General features: G+C 35.4%; 1 long non-coding RNA gene across 1 annotated transcript in view; it reads right to left on the bottom strand.

The window, feature by feature from the left end:
- Positions 1–2352, bottom strand: part of LOC126933505 (uncharacterized) — a 31290-nt gene extending 28938 nt beyond the window's left edge. Inside the window, exons 1-2 of the long non-coding RNA XR_007718643.1 lie at positions 2023–2352; positions 1130–1224 (exon numbers count right to left, since the gene is read on the bottom strand). This is a non-coding gene — a long non-coding RNA (uncharacterized LOC126933505). The remainder of the gene's footprint in view (positions 1–1129; positions 1225–2022) is intronic.
- Between the last annotated feature and the right edge of the window lie 23509 nt (positions 2353–25861).

The raw sequence follows: 25861 nt of genomic DNA, 5'->3' as shown, positions 1-25861 counted from the left end.
TTATATATTTTTATGTGATCTTAGAATGATACATTTGATGACATCCTTAAAAGTCTAGCTACCTCTTCTATGCCAACATTATAACCATTTTACATGGGAGAAAACTCCCGTGAGGTCAGAGAAATAAAGTATTTTGCCAAATGATCATACAGTTGTGAAATTATACAATAGGCTCAGAATATAAATCTTCTGAGCCCCCTCTCTAGTGTTCACTCTGGCCTATCAACTATATGAATGGGTATAACATGCAAAAATATAAATTTACCTATTGTGCATTACCCAAAGTTAGCCAAATTGGAGGCGAAGGGCACAGTATATCAGATGATCAAGTCTGCCCAAGACTTCTGACACCAATGGCAAGCTGGAGGCTTTCCCAAAACCACTGTCAGTTTTGATAATTCAGTAGAAAGTTCAGTAGACTCACAGAACTCACTGCAGGCCCTGACACTCACAGTTATGTTTACTTCAGGCGAAGGACACACATTAGAAAGAAAGGCATAAGGTAGAATACAGCAGGGGCCTAAAGCAGAGTTTCTGCTTGTCATCGTGCTGTGGAGTCATGCATGGCATTACTGCCTCCCAGCCACAATGTGTTACAATATCCAGATATTATTTCCAATCAGAAAAACCCATGCATGCTACAGTATTCAGAGCTTTTACTGGGCCTCTATTATGTAGGTAAGCACAATTACTGTAATTATTGTTTATGTGGTTGAATTTAGTCTTCAGCATCCCCCTTCCCCATAGGTTGGGTTGATATCTTGTGAGCTAAATTCCCAACCCTTAATCACCTGTTTAGTCTTTCTGGTCTGGCCAGCCACCTAACCCTAAGATTGTTGAGTGCAGTCCTGGAATCTACTCATTAAGTCACTTTTTTTGGCATAAACTATGAGGTTTGGTTAAGGGGCCCATCATGGTTGAAAAAAAGACACTCTTATGACTCAGAAAAATTCAAAGGTATAGAGGTCACCTCCCAGGAGCTGGGTCAAAGGCCAGACCTCTATTTGGAGTTCAAATTTCTGGCTGTAAATACATAGGAATAGATGATGTGTTAAGCAGTTCTTGCATGGCTATAAAGAATTACGCATGACTGGGTAATTTATAAAGAAAAGAAGTTTAACTGGCTCACAGTTCTGCAGGATTTAAAGGAATCCTTGGTGCTGGCATCTGCTTGAAGCTTCAGGGAGTTTTCAATCATGGTGGAAGGCAAAACAGGAGTAGGCACTTCACATGGCAAAAGCAGAAGCAAGAGAAAGAGAGTGGGGTAAGAGTGGGTGCCACACACTTTTAAAATGACCAGATCCTATCAGAACTTGCTATTGCAAAGACAGTACCAAGCCATGAAGGATCCACCCCCATGACCCAAATACTTTCTCCCAGACCCCACCTCCAGAATATTATAATAATGCATCATCCAAATATATAATCTTGACATATGACTTATAAAAGTTACGTATTTCATTTATGTAAATGTAAGCATATTCTATCATTGCAATTCTCTATAGATAGAACATGGTTATAATGTCTTCAATATAAGATAATGGGGAGGAAAAATCATATTTATATTCTACTCCCTATGTTTCCTCTATTAACATGATGATAACATGATATTTTAATGGAAGCAGAAAGTCCTCCATTAAAATGACATTTCTGTGCTGTCTCAGGCACTTTTTCAGCATTCCTTGGTGAGAAAGGGTGACTTCTTGATTACTGAGTGTGATTGAAGCAGATGGACATGCCTGGCTCAGACTCCTCCAAGCTAATTCTTAGATTCTGCCTAACCCCCAAAAGCATGGAATTTCTAATTTTCTAGAGACAGGCTTCCATGAGTAAGGTGGTCATACATTCTGCTTTGCCCAGATAAGTCAAAGTTTATTCTTTTCTGGAGCCTCATTCAATTTAGAATGGGTACCGATTTTTTTTCTTATAAAGTTGTGTTATTAACAGTTGCAGGAAAATAAGTGGCTTTACGTTTGATAGACCTACAACTTGTCTTTTCTCTAGCTTCTGTCATAATCTTACCTATTAGTGTCAGAAGTAAATTCAAAGTGAACAGAGTTCTCATTTAACACATGGATAAATCAAAGAGTTGACCAGTGAGCAAGCTTCTCTCTTGAGTAGCCTTTCTTGATGTCAGTACCTCTGGCCTCCCTTTAAAGTACACCACACAAGAGTATATTCAGACATAAGCAGCTACAGACAGCCAATTCCGTCTAGTCTTTGAGTAATAGGAGGAGAAGTAGTTAATGCTGCTATCCCCACAAGCTACCTATTGTATCAGAAAACTGAACCGCAGAACTTCTGGTAAGCTGTGAGATATGCAAATTACATCAGGATACCTTGGTGAAAATTTTAAAAACTTACAATTTAGATGAAATAAGTGTGGAAAATAGAGACTGAGGAGACTAACCATAGATAAAGAGAAGATGGCAATCCTTTTGCTACAGAGGTAAATCACAATTATTCATTGTGTTATATTACTTGATAACAATTTAATAATAAATTCTACCATTAATTAGTTTTTTAAAATGTATAGTTAATGAACACTTAAGTAGTAAAAGTTCACGTTTATAAAAAATGCTGATTATGCTCTGGACTAAACTTTGGTTTTTCAGCTCTAAAATGATTTTATATACTTTGCTTTAGGAGGCTGGGGCTAAGATCATAAAAACTACATTTCTTTCTTCTTTGTCACATGGCTTGCTGTCAGTTTCTGGACATAGGTGGCCTACTGAGAGACTAATAAGTAGGAGAAGAGAAAAGGGAAATTATTTTTTCTTTGTTCTAATTTTTTTTCGTCTCAGAACCAGGTTCATCATACCCTCTAGGCTGAAACTAACACCAGCTGTCAACCCATTTTCAGAAACCCGAGTTTCAGTTCTGAGAGAACCCTCCAACAAGCTGTGTTTTCTGAGTCCCCACATTACATGGGCACCACGCCTTTTTTACAATTCTGTGCAATCCTTTCTATAAGACTCTAAATTCCAACAACCCCAACTTCTTCCTTCTGTTTCCCAAGAAATTAGGGATGATAGCAGTTTCTGGAAGTTACAAACCACCTTCCATCAATATTCCTTTCTTTTTATTTCTGTTCTCCAAAACCTGTCTAACCAATTGTCTTGTATTTTCTCAGTTAAAATAACTGGTATTGGGTTTTTTAAAATTGGAATCTTAGTGTGTAATGTTCACAAAATGTCTATCAGTATTTACCATCTAATGTGGTAAACCCATAAGATACAAATCACAGTAGCAGTTATTGTAAGAGAGGAGCAAGTAGATAGCTACATACATTTGTAAAGAGGACATTTGTGTATTTTCAAATTAATTTTTAATTCAATTTTTGTGCATATATGAAGTGGTAACAAATAGCTGTTAATGTTTTGGCTTTATTAGTAGAAGAAAAATTTCATAAACAATTAATGCTCATTTATATCATGTGATCAATAATATATACAATCAGATTAATTCCAATATTGTTCAGATATTTTATACAACAACTCATGAAATCAAAATCTTTGGTAGCTGATTTTATTAAAAATGAAACAAGCAGAAATGTTGTGAGTGTTACAGAGTATCTTGCTTAAAAGTGCAAAAAAGTTTTTTTTGCTTAGAGTATTTTAAATACATGTTTTGAGGTGGTAGAGATCATAGCAAAACCAATATTCCATTCTCATTAAATTAAGAATTCTGTGGGGAAACATGTATTTGAATTTGGTTTTAGAATGCATAAAATTCACAATTGTGTCCAAGCAAGGTGTGATGTACTGTCAATTAAAATATAGAAGTGGGGAGCAAGGTAGCAGAATAGGACTCCCCAGCAATCATCCCCCCACAGAAACGTCAATTAGAACAAGTATCTATGCACAAGAATACATTCACAAGAGCTGAGGAAGCTAGGTCAGAGACCGTAGTACCTGGTTGTTGCATAACAGTAAGAAAAGGCACACTGAAGAAGGGAAGAAGGATATTTGTACGTTACCTGTATCATCCCTCCACAATCTGAGGCAGTGCAGTGTGGAAAAAGATTCTGTCTGCTTAGAGAAGAGAGAGACAAAATGAGGATTTTGCCTTAAATCATAGCACTCAGCCCATCACAGTAAAACTCAGCACTGGACAGATCCCCATAGCTCCATATTCCAGGCTGGTACCTGTGGCCTGATCCTGTATACCTGCCCCGGTGCTGGTGGGATAACACAGCTCTAAGCATTATGCTTTCTGGGAGAACTCAATTTCTGACCTACAACACTTTTAGGCTGCTGTGAGTGGCCTCAGGTGCTAGAAAGCCCTCATTATCAGGCAGGCCTCCGAGGTCCCAGACTTACGGTGTGCCCCAGGTCCATACTTACCATAGCAAGACCTAGGCTTCTGGAGCACCATACTGGCCACAGCTGCTCTGTACTTCTGAAATATTACAGAACTATGCCTGCTGCAAGGCTTTTCCAGAGAAAGCCAGTCTGTGAAGACTAAAATGAACATCTACATTTTCAAATCCGTAGACATTGATGAACTGCCAAAAAGATCAAGAATAATCAGGGAAATATTACATCATTAAATGGAGAAAATAAGGTGCCAGTGACTGACTCTAAAGAAATGGAGATGTGTGCACTTCCCTACCAATAATTCAAAATAACTTTTTAAGGAAGCCAAGTAAACTTCAAGAAAATACAAAGAAAAAACTCAATGAATTAAGAAATAAATCAGAAGATGAAACTGAATACAGAAACTCAAATGATAATTAAAAACCCCAGGAATTCTGGAGATAAAAAATTATAATGAATGAAATTTAAAAAGCAAGGAAGAGCATCAATAGCAGAAATAATCAGGCAGAAGAAGGAATCTGTGAACTCAAAGATGGGTTATTTGAAAATGTACAGTCAGAAGAGAAAAAAGAGACAAAGAATGAAAAAGAGTAAGGAAAACATACAGGATTTTTGAGACTGCCTCTAAAGAAGGAATGTTTGAATCAAATGAATTCAAAAGGAGAAGAGAAAGATAAAAGGTAGAAAGTGACATTCCAGTATATGAAGGTCAAAAGGTTCCCACCAGATTCAATCTAAATAGGACCATCCCCAAACAAACAATAGTAAAACTGTCAAAATGCAAACAAAGAGAGAATCCTGAAAGTAGTAAGAAAAAAGAAGCAAATGACATATAAAGAATTACCTATACAGATAGCAGCAGACTTCTCAGCAGAAACTTTCATGTGGAGAGAGTGTGATATTCAAAATGCCAAGTGAAAAAATAAAACAACCACCAACCAAGAAAACTGTACCCAGCAAATCTCTCCTTCAAAAATTCAGGAATGAGATGAAGGCTTCTCCAAACAAAAGGTGAAGAACATCAGTACCAAATATGCCTTACAAGAAACACTGAAGGTAGTTCTTCAAGCTGAAAGAATGCTAATGAGTAAGACAAACACATCTGAAAGTATAAAACTCACTAGTAAAAGTACATATAGAGTTAAATTTAGAATACTATTATGTGTGTAAATTACTTGTATTTTTAGTATGAATGTAAGAATAATTTGTTAAGGAATATGCAATATAAAATGATGTAAACTGTGACATCAAAAATTTGAAATGTGGGGTGGAATGAATTGGAGTGTGGAGTTTTTTGTGTGTATGTGTATGTATGTGGCTATAGTTAAGTTGTTATAATCAGCTTAAAATAACCTGTTATAGGCCGGGCGCGGTGGCTCATGCCTGTAATCCCAGCACTTTGGGAGGCCAAACTAGGCGGATGATGAGGTCAGGAGATCAAGACCATCCTGGCCAACATGGTGAACCCAGTCTCTACTAAAAATACAAAAATTAGCCAGGTGTGGCAGTGAGCACCTGTAGTCCCAGATTCTTGGGAGGCTGAGGCAGGAGAATTACTTGAACCTGGGAGGTGTAGGCTGCAGTGAGCTGAGATCGTGTCACTCCACTCCAGCCTGGAGGATAGAGCGAGACTTTATCATAAATAAACAAATAAATAAATACCTGTTGCAACTATAAGATATTTTGTAAGCTTCATGGCAACCACAAAGCAAAAACCTGTAGTAAATAGACACACACACAAAAGAAACAATAAAAACATTTGACTAGAGATAATTAGCCAAAAAGGAAGACAGCAAGAGAGGAAGAGATAAGAAAAGATCTGCAAAACAAATAGAAAACAATCCACAAAATGGTAGTAATAAACCCCTGTCTATCAATAATTGCCTTGAATGTAAATGAACTAAATTCTCCAATAAAATAATATAGAGTCCCTGAATGGAAACAAAAAAGCAAGACCCAACTATAAGCTGCTCCAAGAGACTCACTTCTGAAAGAACTCACATACTGAAAGCGAAGGCATAAAAAAGATATTCCATGCAAATAGAAACCATAAGAGAGCAGGAGTGGCTATATTTAAATAGGATAAAATAGACTTTAAATCAAAGTTTGTAAAAGAAGACAAACAGATAATTACATAATAATAAAGTACTCAATTCAACAAGAGGATATAACAATCATAACTATATATGTGCTGCCCAACACTGGAGCAACTAGGTGTATAATGCAAATATTAATAGATCTAAAGTAATAGATAGACTGCAATACAATAACAATAAAAAATTAACAACACATTTTCAGAAATAGACAAATCATCCAGACAGAAAATCAATAAAGAAACATCATACTTAAACTATACGCTCAATCAAATGGATTGTCAAATAATAGACATATTTACAGAACAATCCATTCAACAGATTCAAATTACCCATTCTTCTTAATGGCAAATAAAATATTCTCCAGTATAGAAAATACTTTAGTTCACAAAACAAGTCTTAAGAAATTTAAGAAAATTGAAATCATATTAAGTACCTTTTCTGATGATAATGATGTTAAACTAATATCGCTAAGAGTAGGAACTTCAGAAAATTCATAAATACATGGAAATTAAGCAATGTGTTCTTAAATAACAAATGATTCAATGAAGAAACTAAATGGTAAATTTCAGAAGTTCATGAGACAATTAAAAATGGAAACACAGCATACCAAAACCTATGGGATTCAGCAAAAGTGGATCTAAGACGGAAACTTATAGCACTAATTAAAAGATAAGAGCTCAGGCAATGCATGAGGTTTAATTTTGAACTTCTGTATTTGAGGTTTTAAATATTACAACATGGAGAAAAGATCTTAGAGTGAGCTTCTACTTTTAATTGGATAAATTTATATTATGCATAAGAATTAGATATAATTTAGGAAGGCCTGCAATGTTATAACATTTAAATTGAATTATGGATTATAAATAGAATAATACACAAATAAAGAATATTTGATATGGGTTTTCTTGCAAAATGTCTTTTAGAATGAAGACAAATACTTTATAAAACTGTTATTAATAAAATGTCTATATGAATAAAAGCAGAAATGAAAGTACTCACCCTTCATCAAAATTTGCCCTCATTTTTTCAGGTATCTCAGCAAGTGCAGAGATAAAATGATTTTTTTAATTGAGGTCTACATAAGACAGTCAATAGAAGATATCACAAAAGTTAGTAATCTGTCGCCATAAATTAAACCTTGCAGAAGATTTCTGGTTCATTCTTAAACTCATTAAAATTAATAACATGATAAAACATGTTTTTCAGAAAATAGTGCAACAGTGACATGGTATTAGAAACAAATATAGATATGAAATTGATTATAAATATATGAATATATATTGCATTATTTTCTTTTTCTTTTCTTTTTTTTTTGAGACAGAGTTTTGCTCCTGTCACCCAGGCTGGAGTGCAGAGGCAAGATCTCGGCTCACTGCAACCTTCGCCTCCCAGGTTCAAGTGATTCTCCTGCCTCAGCCTCCAAAGTACCTGGGATTACAGGTGCCCACCACCATGCCCAGCTAATTTTTGTATTTTTAGTATTGGCAAGTTTTCACCATGTTGGCCAGGCTGGTCTCAAATTCCTGACCTCAGGGGATCCACCCAGCTCAGCCTCCCAAAGTCCTGAGGATTACAGGCATGAACCACCATGCCCAGTTTATTTTGATGTTTTATGTTTACATATTCACTATGATATTTTAAACTTCTTCATTTAAGGTACGCATGTCTCTATATCTTTATATTTCTATATGATATTTTACTTATTAGAGTGGCTTTTAAATGGAATTATTATGCAGATCTACTAGTATACTTAAATCAATAACATGTACAGTTTTTAAATATTTTTTGTTTTCTCTACATTCTTAAATGTTTTCTAGTTTTCACAGTAAATTGTGTAGTACTTTTCCCCTTTGAGAAAACTGTTGCTCAACCTGGGTGAGCAAGTCATTTTAAGGATGAATTACTGAAAAGCTTACTTTTCTATTATATATAAAGTTATATTTCAATATGCTTGACTGCACTGTATATTTTGCAAATAATTCTGAATTTAAGGAGAAACAAAAAGTACTATTTACTTGTTTCTTTCAATCCCCAAACAGATGATATTAGTATTAATTGAACAAATGTTAAAATTTAGAATGAAATTATGCTAACTTTTTGTTTGAATAGACTTATCTGCATTGAGTTTCTAATGATGAGAATATTGCTTGAGGACAGAATGATGTCTGCAAGATGGTGGAATAAGAAGCTCTGGACCTCATTGTTTTACAGAGACACTGACCTAAAAATAATATATGATCTAAAAATGCTTTAATGAGAACTGCAAAAATTAGACAAGAAGTCATAGTCTACCAGGTGAGCACAAAGCAAATGGAATAGCTTAAAGAAAGGCATTGCATTTTACCTATGGTAAGCTTTCCCTGAAGCTGGCACTGCTCAGTGTAATTGGGAGAAAATGTTCAACTTGTGATGTATTGTTTGAAAGGGAAAGAGAAAAGTGGAATGTACATCCAATATTCTCAATTTGTGAAGGGCTGACAGAGAAATTGGTTTCTGTCTTGCCTGACTCAGAGTATTGATGGAGAATCAGCATACTTTGGGCTGCTTAGAACAAAGGAGAGCTTGGTGGTTTGTTACAGCAGCAGAGAACCTGCGATACTCCAGACAGACACCATAGGGAGGGATTTTTTATTAGCTTCTTAAAAAGACGGTGGTAAATTTCTCTACTTGGGAAATTGCACACGTGAGCCCAGAGAAGACGCATCCTCAGGAAAGGTCTGAGAAATCTCCACGGTCTCTCATTGTTGTGCAGGCTGGTCTTGAACTCTTGACCTAAAGTGATCCTTCCACCTTGGCCTCCAGAAGTGTTGGGATTACAGGTAGTAGCCATAATGCTTAGCCACAGCACATTTTTGAAGAAATACGGGTCAAACATAAAGTCATAATGAAAATTAGAAAATATTTTGAGACAAATAGAAGTACCAAAACATATGCGTTGCGGCAAAAACCATAGTGACAGGAAAGTTTATAGCCATAATGCTTACACTAAAAAAGCAGAAAGATTTCAAGTCAACTGTCTATGCATATGAAGAAACCAGAAAAGTAAAACAAACTAAAACCAAAAATAGCAGATGAAAATAATTATAAGGATTAAAACTAAAATGAAGTAAAATGAGGAATAGAAAAACAATGCAAAAAAACCCAACAAACTTAAGAGTTAAATTTTAAAGATCAACAAAATTGATTAAACTTTATCTACACTGAAAAAGAAAAAAGAACAAAGAACAAAACCATAAAAGAAAGAGGAAACGTCACAACTGATGCTATATAAATGAAAAGCAATATAAGTGACTTCTATGAGCAATTATACATCAAGAAATTGGAGAACCAAAAGAAATGGGTAAGTTCCTAGGAACATACAACATACTATGACTGAATTTTTAAGAAATAAGAAAATACGAGTAGACTTATAACTAGCAAGCTTACTGAATCGGCAATCAAAAGATTACTAGCAAAGGAGAACCCAGTACCAAGTGGCTTTCCTGGAAAATTTTGCCAGACTTTTAAAGAAGAGTTAACATCTTAAATATATACACCTCACACCCATTAGGATGGTTACTATTAAAAAAAATAGATAATAACAAGTGTTGACAAGAATGTCAAGATATTGAAACCCTTGGGTACCATTGGTGGGCTTGTAACATGGTGCCTAGGTATGGAAAACAGTATGGAGATCCTTAAAAAAATGAAAAATTAGAAATAGAATTACCATATGATTGAACAATCCCATGTCTGGGTATATATACAATAGAATCGAAAACAGTATCTCTAAGAAATGTTGGTATACTAATGTTCATTGTAGCATTATTCACAATAGCAAAGATGTGGGACCTGAATGTCTGTGACAGATGGATAAAAAAATGTGGGGAACACATACAGTGGAATATTATTCAACCTCAAATAAAGAAAAAATCCTCTTATAGGCTACAGTGTGAATGAACGTTAAGGACATAATGTTAAGTAAAATAAGGCAGTCATAAAAAATGTTAAGTAAAATAAGCCAGTCATTATACTGCATCATTCCAATTATATGAGGCATTTGAAGTAGTCAAACTCAGAGAGATAAGAATGGTGGTTGGCAGGGGATGGGGAAAATGGAGAGTTGCTGTTCAATGGGTATAGAATTTCAATTTTGCAAGATGAAAAAGTTCTAGAGATCTGTTGCACATCAAGGTTTATGTAACTTAACACTACTGCATTGTATACTTACAAATATTTTAAATGACAAACTTAATGTATTTTTAAATGATAATAATAAAAATAGCACAGCTTGAGAAACATTATTGCTAGCCTGTTCCAAGAAATATTTGCTGAGCCCCCAAACACAAACTCGTAATGATTTGTAAGAGAAAGCTCCAGAAACTAACCCTAAGATCACACACCTGACCATAAGGCCAAGCAGCAGGCAGCATGCCAGAGAGATGTCTACAGAGCTTCTGCTGCACTTTTTTATCTTTTTAAGAAATGTCTGCTTTTTAAAAATGCAGTTTTACATGCTTTTACTTAGCCACATGACTTGTTTTTTCATTTCATGTAAATGAGAAACAGCCCAAAACATACTGAGGCTTGTTAATTATAACAGTAACTATTCATAACTGACAGCAGCTAAGTGCCATAGCACAAAACAGGAGAGAGAGAGGAAAAGAAGAAATATAAAGAAGAGTATCTCTTAAGAAAAAAAAAAAATCTGTAAGGACCAATACTCTATCACATACCAACTGAATGTTTGTGCTACATAAAAATTTTTGTAAGCATGTAAAATGACTTTTTCAAGTTATGATTAAGAAGTTTTAATGGCAGCAAAATATATGTTAAAATTTTTGGAGGTTTCAAAAAAGTATTAACATAGAAACCATTATTTGGCAAGATATGGTTATTTAAAATATAGCTACAGTATTAAAGCAGAAAATGTCAAATGATGCAACACTGTTGGAAAGGCATGAAGAACTCTCAGGTGAATTAGAAAAGTCCTCATATTATATAAGCAAGTACTGAGGATCAAAAGGATAATCACTTGTTATTAAGTGGGAAAAACTAGACTAAAAGCCAGTAATCTTAAAATATATCACTATGCAAAATATATTTTTGGACACTTTGAACTCTTTGGGGGCTTAATATAAATATTTGACCTAAAGTGTGTTTTTTTCTCATAGGTGCCCTGAATCAAATATGTATTAAGCCCATCATAACAGAGCTATTTGAAACTTAGCCCTCCTGAAACTACTGAGAAGAGGGACCAATTTGCTACCATTTTTCTGTACAAATCATTGGACAGTTTAAACACTGGAATTGCAATCCATTTTTACCATGATTATCTCCTTCAGAAAAGATTTTTCACCATTTGCTGCTGAGAAAAAATGAAGGCCACAAAAAATGTCCTAGTAGGTGGTAATGTCTTTGACATCATTTTTCGGCCTCAAGGAAAGTCATTTCATCTTCCGAGCTATTGGGTAGGCAATCTATTCAGCCAAGTGTATAAGCCACCTAGAAAGTGCAACTATTAACTATTGTCGAATCAGTAAAGTTTCATTTGTCATCCCTGAGAAATTTTTGCCTTTCTCAGGAAGAAGCAAGGAAGCATTACTTAGGATACTTTTGCAGCAGATAAAAGAATTCAACACGCAAAGGTCTATAATTGAAATAATGACTTAATGTGTCTCATTTCAACAATTTCAGAGGTAGAGCAGTTCCACGACTGGTTAATTGGGTGAGTTCATGAAATTATCAATACTTGGGCTGTTCTTATTGTTTGGCTTTCCATTTTCCAAATATTCTCCTAAATGTCACTTATTAATGGTAGAAAGAAGCCTGTGGCAATTCCAGATATTAAGTGAAGAAATAACATCCAGCAGCTGAAGAGGAAAGAAAATAAAAAATGAAGGGAGAAAGTGGCAGAGGGAGGGAGGGGGGGAGAGAGGGAGGGAGGGAAGGAGAGAGGGAGGTAGGGAGGAAACAAGGAAGGAAGGAAGGGAAGGGAAGCGAAGGAAAGGATGGAGGGAGGGAGGGAGGGAAGGAAGGTCATTTATTCTGTGTGTTTCATTTTAATATCAAAAAAATATTTCCTGTGTTATTCACTGACAAAGGGAACAGGACCTTGTGATAACTTATATGAATTGCAATTTGGAGTTATTCAGATAACCTATCTTAAAATACTAAGGAATGTAAAGTGAAATATAAATACACTTGCCGTTTAGATTTAGAGAATCTACCTCAACAAACTGAAAGAAATAAAATGCACACCTAACAGATGCAAACTTAAATTGTATAGAGATCCTGAGAATAATCCAAAAGCAGGCAAATCAATTAAATATCACTTAATCACTTTGGTTATAGCCTTCAATTCTTTGATTCATACTATTTAGCATTTTAATATATCCCTAGATTATGTTACATGTTAATATTGAATCACAATTTCACAATTTTTTTTTGAGAGGAAGAGTGATGGATACAAAAGAGCCCAAGCTTTAGAGCTAGATATACTAGGTTTCAATTTTGGTTTAGCTATTTGCTTATTCTGTGGCCTTTAGCAATCCATTTAAGTTCTCTGATGATAGTTTACTCCCATATATAAAAAGTATAACATTATATATTGCATTGTGTTTTTGTGAGGGTTATAAATAACACATTTGAAATGTCCAATAGAATGCCTAATAGAAAATGTAATCTAAATAAATGATAGCAATTAGGGACCAATATATCCAATTGTGTGTGTGTGTGTGTATGTGTGTTTGAAAAGAAAGCCAGCCCAAGTGAACTGAAAATTGAGTATAATCAATTCAGTTTACCGTTTATTTTTACATTCTTGCCAAATGGTTCTATGAAAATACAGTACTGATATTCTTCAAGCGAAGATACATTGAATAAGTACTAGGGCTGTTAAATCATATCCTATGGATTATACCTAGCACACTCAAGTATACTTTCTCCACATATCACATTTTGCAAAATTTCATACTGAAAAAAATTCAGTTAAATAAAAGATAATTATTTATGAATCTAATGGTTATTAACTAGCTACTCTGGGCAAATCACTTTGGGCAAATCCTCCTCTCTAAGATCATGCTAAACAATAATAAAAATAATTGATATTTTTTAGGAGTGTATGTAACATCAAATACCATTCTTGGTGATTTAATGCTTTTATATCATTTGTTCTTCAAAACAAGACATTTCAGGACATTCATCAAATAATAATAATGATAGCAGTAAATGTAAAATTACATTTACAATACATGGAAAAAATTTAGAGGATCATGGTTTTTGAAAATTTGTAAAGTTTACATACTAGGTTAATGTGGGTTTGACCTAGAAATGAAGTTCAAGAAAATTTTTTCTGAAAAAGGGAACCACTGACTTTATCCAAAGAATAAGAAGGTGATGAAGAAAGTCAACAGCAAGTAGAAATCCCAGTGGCTGGAGGGAGCATAAGCCTTTCTTGAGTATGTACTTGGGGAATAAAGAAGGCCTGTATGAATAGCAGCACCAAGAGCAAAAGGGAAGAGCCTAACAGAGATCAATAAAGACAGCTAAGGAACAGGCCATTGTGGTACCTTGCCCATGTAAAAGGTTTTGTTATTTTAAAAATTTGTATTGCATGTTACCCCCATTAAGCTACTACTTTCTTCACAGAATTAAAAAAAAAAAAAACAAAAACAAACAAACAAAAAAAACTACTTTAAATTTCATATGGAACCAAAAAAGAGCCCATATAGCCAAGATAATCCTAAGCAAAAAGAACAAAGCTGGAGGCATCACGCTACCAGACTTCAAACTACACTACAAGGCTACAGTAATGAAAACAGCATGGTACTGGTATCAGAACAGATATATAGACCAATGGAACAGAACAGAAGCTTCAGAAATAACACCACACATCCACAACCATCTGATCTTCAGCAAACCTGACAAAAACAAGCAATGAGGAAAGGATTTTCTATTTTAAAAATCATGCTGGGAAAATTGGCTAGCTATATGCAGAAAACAGAACCTGGACCTCTTCCTTACACCTTATACAAAAATTAACTAAAGATGGATTAGATACTTAAATATAAAACCCAAAACAATAAAAACCCTAGAAGAATACCTAGGCAATACCATTCAGGATACAGGCATAGGCAAAGTTTTCATGACTAAAACACCAAAACCAATTGCAACAAAGGCCAAAATTGAAAAATGGGATCTAATCAAACTAAAGAGCTTCTGCACAGCAAAAGAAATTATCATCAGAGTGAACAGGCAGCCTACAGAATGGAAGAAAATTTTTGCAAGCTATGCATCTGATAAATATCTAATATCCTTAATCTAGAAGGAACTTTAACAAATTTACAAGAAAAAAACAAACAACCCTATCAAAAACTGGGCAAAGAATATGAAGAGACCTTTCTCAAAAGAAGACATGCATGCAGCCAACAAACATAGGAAAAAACAATCTCATCATCCCTAGTCATTAGAGAAATGCAAATCAAAACCACAATGAGATACCATCTCAGGCCAGTTAGAATGGCAATCATTAAAAAGTCCGGAAACAATAGATGCTGGCGAGGCTGTGGAGAAATTGGAACGCTTTTACACTGTTGGTGGGAGAGTAAGTTAGTTCAACTATTGTGGAAGACAGTGTGGCGATTCCTCAGGTATCTAGAACTAGAAACAACACCATCTGACCCAGCAATCCCATTACTGAGTATATACCCAAAGGATTATAAATCATTCTACTATAAAGACACATGGAGATGTATGTGTATTGCAGCACTATTTACAATAGCAAAGACTTGGAACAAACTCAAATGCCCAAAAATGATAGACTGGATTAAGAAAATGTGGCACACATACACCATGAAATACTGTGCAGCCATAAAAAAGAATGAGTTCATGTCCTTTGCAGGGACATGGATGAAGCTGGAATCCTTCATTCTCAGCATACTAAAACAGGAACAGAAAACCAAACACCACATGTTCTCATTCGTAAGTGGGAAGTGAACAATGAGAACACATGGACACAGGGAGGTGAACATTACACACTGGGGCCTGTCGGGGGTAGGGGTGGGGGCAATGGGAGGGAGAGCATTAGGACGAATACCTAATGCATGCAGAGCTTAAAACCTAGCTGGTGGGTTGATAGGTGCAGCAAACCACCATGGCATATGTATACTTATGTAACAAACCTGAACATTCTGCACACATATCCCAGAAGTTTTAAAGTAAAAATAATAATAATAATAATAAAATCCATCAACAAGAAAAAATTATATTGCAAAATAACAGCAAAAGATAGTACAAAAATACAAAAGTCAGCTCAAAGAATTACCACAAAATTAACAGCAGTGTATCCACTACCAAAAGGCACCAAAAATAAGGCACCGACAGTATCAGACGAGACATTTTACTTTCTATCTCATTAACTGTTTCTTTCCTTTTACCCCAAGATTGCTATAGCTTAATTTCTAAATTTGTAAATTTATTCTAGAGTTATAGCTTAATTATGAATATTTTTCTGACTGTTTTTATTCAACATATTTGGCAGATCCATCTACATTGAAAGTAGTTTAATTTGTTTTTTTTTCATTCTATTGTGTAAATCATATTTTTATCAATTCCCCTCTTAAATGGTCATATAAATGCTTCTTTCCCTAAGCACAAAGCCAATATTTTTAAAAGTTAAGTATAAAAACAGTTTTTTAATGCACTGGTGTTCATATTTCTATTGAAAGATAGTTGATAGTTCACATATTCAAATTTAGTAAAAAATGATTTTTTTTTCTGGTGATTGTGCTAATTTAGATGCTCACTACATCATTCTCATCAAGGGAACAGCCATTTGCTAATTTTAGCCATTATCTTGGTCACATAATTTTAATTTTCTTGATTAGTAATAAGGTTGAATATTGTTTGATATTTGTATTTACATTTTATTTATTCTGGTTTATGAAATATCTTTTCAGGTCTCCTATACTGTTATTCTATTGGATTATCTGCTATTAAATAGAATTTCAATGTTATGTTATAGATTTACAGTATTTATATATTCTGAGTCTAAATTCTTTGTGATTACTATATGGGTTGCAAATATTATCTGTTATTTGTCACTTGCCATTTGTCACATCAGTGGTTTTTGATGAATATAAATTCTCAATTTACATAAGATTGAATTCATTAATACTTTCCTTTTATATTAAGACTTTTTGTGTCTAGTTTCAGAAATCTTTTCCTCCACCAAAGGCATGAAAGTATTCACATCTTCTGTTTTCCCTTTCGCACTGATTTCTAAAATTCATTTAGAATTCACTTTCTTTATGATATGTAGTAGTAAAATGTCGTTATATTCATGTGTATATATGTGTATTTCATATATCAATGTTATATGTAAATTATGTGCACATAGTATTACATAATCATATATAATCAATTATTATATAATATTACATATATAATTGATTATACATATAATTTTTTAATCTACTACCAAATTTTCCTACTGCTTTAACAATACCAATCTTTTATTAGTCAAGAGTCTACAAATATGTGAGTCTATTTCTGGGCTTTGTTTTTTTGTACGATTTTCCTCTCAATCTTGCTTTTCACTGATGTACTATTGTCTCAGTTACTATAGATAGTTTTTTAATATGTATGGTTGATATATAGTTGAGGAAATACTAAATATTGATATAGGTTTGAGGAAATACTAAACCATTGTTTATCTCTAGTAGTCTCTGCTATTCTTGGTTGTGACTCTGCATATTAATTTAGAATTATATATTTCACATAATGGAGCCATGATGATAAACTTAATTTCACTTGCTGTTATCACACTTTAATCATCTTTAGATTAAGCTGAAACTGAATGTATAGATCAAATTAAAGGCAAGTGACATCTTTACATAACTGAATCTTGCAATTTGTAACTTTCAAATGTGCTGTATATTTTGTTAGAATTTCCCTAGATAGACGATTTTTTAATAGTGTTAACGTTGCACTTTTAAATGAATTTCTAATTGTTTACTCTAGGGGTGTGTGTGCGTGTGTGTGTCTATCATACAATATACACTTAGAATTATCCACAGTTTTGCCCACAAGTTCTTCAACATAGAATTCCTTCAATTTTATCTACAGTTTTTCCAACCACAGTACTTATTTGAAGAAGTACCAGCTTTTTTTCATTTAGGAAGACATTAGGCCAAAATTCTTTGAAAATTCTGAGCCCTTTTCTTTCTCTCATACCTCACATTTAATTCATCAAGAAATTCTAGCAACTCTACATTCAAAGGGTATTCTGAGTGTGAATAATTCTAATTACCTTCTGTGTACTCAATTTATTCAAGCCATCATCACTTCTCATCTGAATCATTGCAGTAAACACCCACAAATATGCCTGAATATACTCTTGTTTCCCCAGACCCTGGTTTCCTCATTGCTGGAGAGGAACACATTTAAAACATTAACTTGGGTAGAATATGCCTGCATCTCAAGTATTCCTCTGATTTTCATCTTACCCACAGGAATATATACAATGTTTACAACAGTTTACATAACCTTAAAAGACCAGGCCACCTGCTGCACTCTGACGTCCTCTTAAGCACACACACATTCTAAGTACTGTTCTTTCTTTCTCTCTCGCTCTCTCTTTCTGAGTTGCTTTTCCTCCAGATTGACCTATATTTTGCTGTTCTTCTTTCAGATTTCTTCTAAAACATCACCTTTTTAGAGAGAGATTGATCCTGGTCTAGCCTTAGTGACTCAGTTGTAACCGGTAGAATGAAGTAAAAGTTACTCTGTGTAACTTGTTAGCACAGGTCAGATTAGACCATGTCATTTCTTCATGATTTCTTTGGTGACGTGGGATATTCTGAAGGAGGCTCGCTGCTATGTAAGAAGTCTGAGTACCTGAAGTCACTGTCCTGGAGAGTCACGTGCAGGTCACCAGCAAGAACCACAGATGAGCTCTCAGCTGGAGATCGGCATCAACTGCTAGGAAGTGAGGGATGTTAAAGGCTCCAAAGAAAGAACTGCCCAGCCAAGCTCTTTGGAATTCCTGACCTGCCAAAAACACAAGCAAATAAAATTATTGCTGTTTTAAGGCTTTGATATGTGACTATAAAGACCCCTTATATAACCTCAGAGTTTTAAGGTGGTGACTCATGGAGCCCTTTCTTAGAGACAAAAGGCCTTTCTAATGATCGTGTGTATGTGGCTCACAGACAATCCCTGTTAAAAAACAGAGATTCTAAGAATCTAAAGGGATCGCAACAGAGAAAGGAATTCCTCAGAGATTTGTCATTGTGGCTTTATGTCTAAATGGAGTAAATTTTAATACAATTTATAAAAATTATCACAAAGTTTGTAAGCAAGTTGTACCAGCGAAAGCCCCAACAGCATTAGTTGAAAGGAATAGAGACAGTCAAGGGTACAAAGGGTCTTTAGACCTTAGTCTTTACACAGGAAGGTGTCCAGGAAGGCTATCCACTACCTACACATGTCCTATTTTGTAGGAAACTAAGGATGACCTAGAGAACAGAACCAAGGCTAAAGGGCAGAACCAAGAACCATGGACAACAATCCCAGGCGGAATATATTATTGCATTAAAGGAAGTTTGCCAAAAGCAAAGTGAGATCCCCAATCAGTATGCTGCAGACTTCCTGCTTACAGCAAAATGCTGTGTTTGGTAAATGTATTTGCTACGGACAAATGTGGGATGCCTGTGTTGGCACAGACATGCATGTTAGATGCATGTGTGTGTTACAGTCTTTTACCATTCTGTTTTCTAGGAGTTGATCCCAATTTATCACACTGTCAGAATTTTGTTGTAATCAAACCTCTCAGGATGGTTTCCTAGAATTTTATTTGATCCTTCCTTATTATTGAAATGCAAGACATTTGATTTTTATCCTCATTCAGAAAGTACAGAAATAGTATCATGCCAAAATATTTCTCAAATGTATATTTAATCAATCTTTTAGTGGCTCCTACATTCAAGTTTGAAAGCAGTGTAACTGATGAGTGCCTATTTATATGAGAAGTGTCAGACGGCAGGCTTCCTGGAACGATACTGGAAGTCAGCTACTGTCTAAATTTAGCACACAGAACATATCCCAAAAGTTATTGCATGGCATAGAATAGGTCCTTTTGTGTGTGTGTGTGTGTGGTGTTTGTGTGTGGTAAGTTCATCAATAAATGGGCCATTGACATTGGATTTAATCTAACTCTCCCACCTTTTATGTTATTATCTTGTTGAATTACCCAACTTCAATCCTAAAAACGGGATTAATGATATCTATTCAGTGTTGCTTTGGGGACAATTGCCTTTGAGCTAAGTACTGTGTAGTCGTGAGCTCACTTTTTCTTCAAACTCTCCAAACTCAATAGTGATTGCTTATCACTGTCATATAGATGAGGAGACTAAACCTTAGAGAGATTAAGTCACTCATGGGAAATCACTGCTATGATTTGAATCTTTGCTTAGTGAGAGGAAAAATGCTTTGTCTGTAGGCGAAGTTAAGTATTGAAGATTATTTAGATACATACAGTTAGACATTCATAGTTTTCAAAGCCAGAAATTGTTTTGGAGTATTTTCTAAATCTGTATATTTCTACAATACAACATGTTGAATTGGGAAATAAATTCATAGCTTCCAGGTACCCCGTATTCTCTGGATTTTCTCCTGTCCTGTCCCATTGTCACTCCTTTTAACTTCCTTTGCTAGTTCTTTTTGATTAATACATTTTTGGAGTGCTCTAGTGCGTAGTTTTGGGAACTCATATCTCTTTTTATTCCACACTCAATAATTCAAATCCGTGATGATCTCATCCAGCATCATGTCATTAAATACCGCCTCTACATGATAAATCCTCTACTTATGTCTCCAACCTGGATTCCTTCCTGAAACTCCAGACTTTATTTTTAACTGCCTAATGAACATGAGTGTAAGTAACTTTGACTGCAGAGCAATGCTAAGGTTTGTTTGGCAAGGCCATTGGGAGTCCTCAAGCCAAAGTCCAGTCACTCATCAGAAAATTGCTTCAACTCCCAACAAATGAGCCTGCCTTTGTATCCCTGCCACATTCAGTCATTGGCTAGGCAGTCTATGGGACACATGACCTCAGCTGAAACCCACTGATGGATTTCAGAATGCTCCTGGCTGTCAGAGATCTGAGAGGTGCACTGTTATGGTGGACACACACTGTGATCTATCACGTTGGTCCAGGTCACTGTCCTTTCTCAATAGAATTTCTGGAATAAAACGTACCCCTCTTATCTATCTGCTTTTTCTTCACTTTAGCCTTTTCTCAACACAACTTCCACTGTATTCCTTTCAAGATATGTCAGGTCTGGTCACTGTCAACTCAAACCTTCCAGCGGTCTCCCATTTTTGACCAGACCACAAAGCCGTCATAACAGACTGCGGGTCTCTGCATGAATTGGCAGGTGCTTCCTCTCTGACCTCTCACTCAATACAATCCTAGCCTCCCTGCTATTTTTCAAACATGTCAGGTATACTCTAGCCTGCAAGCCTCTGCACTCGCTGCAATCTCTGCTCAGGGTTTGTCCCCACCCCTGCCCTTAAATTTACAATCTCCTGCCAATTGTATTTATTTATTTATATTTAAAATTTTGCCTAAAGGCATGTAGCCATATTTGGGCCAGGGTTCTTATCCATTAATTGATGCATTTTTAGAGTAAGATACAGAATAAGTTCTCAGAATATATTTTTGCATTTACAAATAATGACAAATCCAAAGACTTCTGTGGCAAACAGATGGGCATTGAAATTTCAATTTATACAACAACTAATGTTTTCCTCTGAAAAAATGAATTACCACTGTACCTCGGGTTCCTCAGCTGTGAAATAATAGATCAATTCAGTACAGAAATCACCACATATGTGTTGCAGGTATCAAATATTACACATTTTTTATAATCTTTTAGTAGTTCCAAAAGTGCCACTTATTACAATTCTCATCCGACTAGACTGGAAACTATCGTTCTTCTACTCCAGACCCAATCCTTGCAGGTGATGACCAGATTGCAAAACAAATCTGAACATTCACACTCAGAGGTACTTTGCTTATAACTTTCTTGAGGAATTACAAATCACTTTTCTTTCTTGCTCAAAAATATTCAAAAGGGTATAAATTAATGAACAAAGGATTTGTATTAATATCGGTTTGAAAACTGGCTTTGCCTCAGTGGGTATGTAAACAAAAAATTTATTTTGTACCTCTCAGTTTCCCTTCCCTCCCTCCCTCCCTCCCTCCCTCCTTCCCTCCCTTCCTACCTCCCTTCCTCCCTTCCTTCTTTCCTTCCTTGGCTTCTTCCTTCCTTTCCTTCTTTCTCTCTTTCTCCCTTCTTTCTTTCCTTATTTCTTTCTTTTTCTTCATTTAAAAAAAGATTTTTTTGAGATGGAGTCTCACTCTGTCACCCAGGCTGGAGTGCAGTGGCATGATTGTAGTTCACTGCAACCAACACCTCCTGGGCTCCCACCCCAGCCTCCTGAGTAGCTGGGACCACAGGCACACTGCACCACACGGCTTTTTTTTATTTTTATTTTTATTTTTGTAGAGACAGAATTTCGCTATGTTGCCCAGGCTGGTCTCGAACTCCTCGGCTGAAGCTATCTGCCCAATTTGGCCTCCTAAAATGCTGGGACTACGTGTGTGAGCCACCACCCCTGTCCTCAGGCTCAATTTATTCATCCATAAAATCATGGTAATGATACTTCTCTCTCTAAGGGGATCTGCTATAAGATTCATAAGAAGTCTAAGTTATTTTTATATCAAGTAGCCAGCACCCCTGAAAATGTCACTTTACCTGAAAGTGGCAGAAAGTCAGTGATTCTCAATAAAGGAATGAAGGTATGAGATCATTTCCATATACTTGAAGGACACAGGTTCTTATTCAGCACAGCATTGGTCTGTAGCACATCATTGCTCTTAAAATGGCCAATGAAATGAAATGTTTGCATTCCAAAGTCAGTGTATCATAATTCTGTGCTGACTGAAGAATAAGATAAAGTCATCAACAAATAAGGTCATCTGAGCATAGAACACATTTATTCCCCAATTTCTCTTCATGAGCCACACTTCTCCTGACCTGTGATGTCCTATGTCAATATGATGTATTGGATGAAGTATTTTCTGTTGAATGCTAGGTAAAAAACATGTCTTTTCTTTACTGACCTTGATATATCTCATTTCTAGAATTATGAGCACCAGAGTTGCAAAAGATCTGATCATGGCCTAACTCTGTCTTACTATAGTGGATGTTTTTTAGTTTCATCGTCTCATCATTTGCCCCCTAGAGTCCACTCTAGCTGAGCTTTGAGTTCTGTGCTGAGCTTTGAGTTCTTTAGAGGGCAGCCTTATCTCTGCTCTTTATAGTAATTTTCAACCAAGGACAGAGGTCTGTAAATAATCCATTTATAAAAACAGACCAATGTGTAATTTGGTTGAAAATCCACCCAAGTGTATTTTTAAAAATATGTTGCTTTATAACAGAATATAAAGTATAATTGGTTATATTTTGCCATAATAATTTCTTGCATAAGTATTAATTACATTATTCACACACTGAATTGTCAGTCTTTCATTCTAGTGAAATAAGCTTTGCATAAGCAAATATGAAATTATAGAATAGCCATTTATTGAGAGAAGTGAAAATATCAAGCTCCTTATAAATATTTTTTTCCATAAAGTATGTTAGTGAATTCAACAAAAGCAATTATAATCAAAAATGCCCTCTTTTGGTAGGGTGTTTGTAGAATTTATCACCCAAACTTAAACACATTTGAAAATGAAAAGGTGATATAGTTAACAACTACCGCAAGACATCAGCAAAAACTGAATTAGAAGATCAGCTTGTTCATCATTCAGTTTAAACTCTTTTCACTGTGATACATTGTTTCTATATAAACATGTTTTAGACCCATCCTTCCCAAAATATCATACAAAGTATGGGATTAAATGAGTGTCTATAGAGTAGACACCGCTTGGCTGGACATTGCAGTCCTTTGGGGAACACGGAGTGTAGCCTTGAGAGGAAGCACACAGGTATAGAAAAGATTAATTCTGAGAGGGGTACTTCATTTTAACATGAAGACAGACTAGATAATCTGTAGGCACTTCCAGAGCCATACATTTGAAAAGATGAATAAACAGCAAAACATTCTCTTCACTGCATGACTAAGTTTTCAAGAAAGGAAAATAAATCCCCTGGCCTAAAAATATTAACTGAATGCAAGGAGGTTAGTGGATGCTAAGTTGACTGCACTGAGGATGAATTTTCATCTTTAGACCTAAAATACTCGCATTTTCAAAGGTATGAGGAATGAGGATATAAGAATGACCACAGGCTCCCTTGAAGTAGGAGTGTAACTGACACCCTTACCAGTTCACCTCTAAGGTGATTGCCCTCCACTGGGTGTAGTAATGGCACACTAGTAGGTGTTTGTACTTTAATGTGGCTGTTTTTTGGTTGTGACAAGGGATGGGGGGACATCACAGTAATTTAGCAAATTGATTATTTTTTTAAATGTAAAAATAGAGTTTATGGTAGAATATAAAAAATATTTGTTTAAAGAAACTAAATATTTCTTAAATTCTACTTGAAAATTCAATTGCACATCAATGATGGGGAACAATCAGAGAAGAAATCTCCCCATATTTCATATAAGCATTTTTCACAATACTAGTATTATCATCTTTAATGAAATAACACAAGCATAAAGTATTGAGTCACGAAAAATGATTAAACTTTGGTGGAATCAAACAATTTTGAAAACATATGATAAGGTATGACTTTCTTTTTACAACATCAAGATCTTAATACGAATACAATTTCTTAAATCATATAGTGAAAACTAAAAATATTCTGAATTCTACTAATCCTCAGAAATTGTGAGTCGAAGGACTGTAGAAATTAGCATATATTATCTTCATCCTCTTTGATGTAGTTTGTAAAGAGGAAACATCTGTGGGAATACATAGTGCTTCTGAAAGCACAGAATGACATATTTAATCATCAATATTCTGCACTCACTGAAGTGTCAGTATTTATTTTCTGCTTCTCCTTTTGGTTAACTTTATAATCCTCTCTGTGAATTATGTGGTAAATTTAATCACTAGAGAAGGATAGGTGGAATTAAAATTGGCATAGCATTTGTGGTTACACAGACCTTGAATGAAACTCCAGCTTCTCAATATGTCTGACTGAGGGCAAGTACTTAACCTCTCAGAGACCACGTATCTATTGCTCATGTTTTAAAGAAAGATAAGGGTGCCTATTTTACAGGATGTATGTAGGAATTATTAATAATAAATGCAAAGCCTCTAGGATCAAATAAGTTTTCAAAAAGGGTAGCTCTTATTACAACTGTACATCAGAATCACCTGAGGTATATTTTAAGATTCAATCATATAATGTCTAAGGATGTGGCCCATGACCAAGACTGTAGGTATTTAAAAATAGCAACAGAGATATTCCCATTTGTACTACATTAGGAACAGCTGTGCAATGCTTTTGGCTTTTCCCGTATCCTTCCCAAGTCTCACACTTTGTAAAAGCTTCTTCGGCTGGGCGTGGTGGCTCAAGCCTGTAATCCCAGCACTTTGGGAGGCCGAAGCGGGAGGATCACGAGGTCAGGAGATCGAGACCATCCTGGCTAACATGGTGAAGGTCCGTCTCTACTAAAAATACAAAAAATTAGCTGGGTGTGGTGGCGGCCACCTGTATTCCCAGCTACTCGGGAGGCTGAGGCAGGAGAATGGCGTGAACCAGGGAGGCGGAGCTTGCAGTGAGCTGAGATGCACCACTGCACTCCAGTCTGGGCAATAGAGAGAGACTCCGTCTCTTAAAAAAAAAAAAAAAAAAAAAAAAAAGACTGTCTCTGTTGCAGACCTCACAGAAGCTGAGTAAGTGCAGTGGCAAAATTTGAAGCCAGGTCTCTAAGATTCACAGTCTAACTTTCTTCCAATAGCTAGTTCAAATGTCTCCAACTTTTACATTCCTTCAAAAGATAGACTTTTTGTTCCTACTTTCAGCTGCCCTAGCATATTTTGCATATCTTCATTAGCACACTTTTCACTTCAATCTATACTTTCCTATTGACATGTTTCTCTAATTTATCAAATGTTGGTTGCTAAAGGGAAGGAACTCTGTTATTTATTGTTCTGTAACCATACTGTATATGCTCACTTCCAATTTCCAACTATATATTCATTTTATGAGGTTGGTGCAAATGTAATTGTGGTTTTGCCATTGAGAGTAATGGCATTACTTTCAATGTTCAGCAATGTTTTTGTTGCTATCTGTAAATGCCATTACTTCCAATGGCAAACACTGCAATTACTTTTGCACCAACCTAGTATTTATTTTTGTTATGTTTCTTTGGGCACTTTTTTCCAGTTTGTTTTTGCTTTTCTGGAACTTGATTACTTTGAAGAATATACACCAATTATTT

The sequence above is a fragment of the Macaca thibetana genome, chromosome 13, assembly GCF_024542745.1.
Source record: "Macaca thibetana thibetana isolate TM-01 chromosome 13, ASM2454274v1, whole genome shotgun sequence".
In the NCBI taxonomy this organism is placed as follows: domain Eukaryota; kingdom Metazoa; phylum Chordata; class Mammalia; order Primates; family Cercopithecidae; genus Macaca; species Macaca thibetana.
This window is presented reverse-complemented; position numbering and strand designations above follow the sequence as displayed.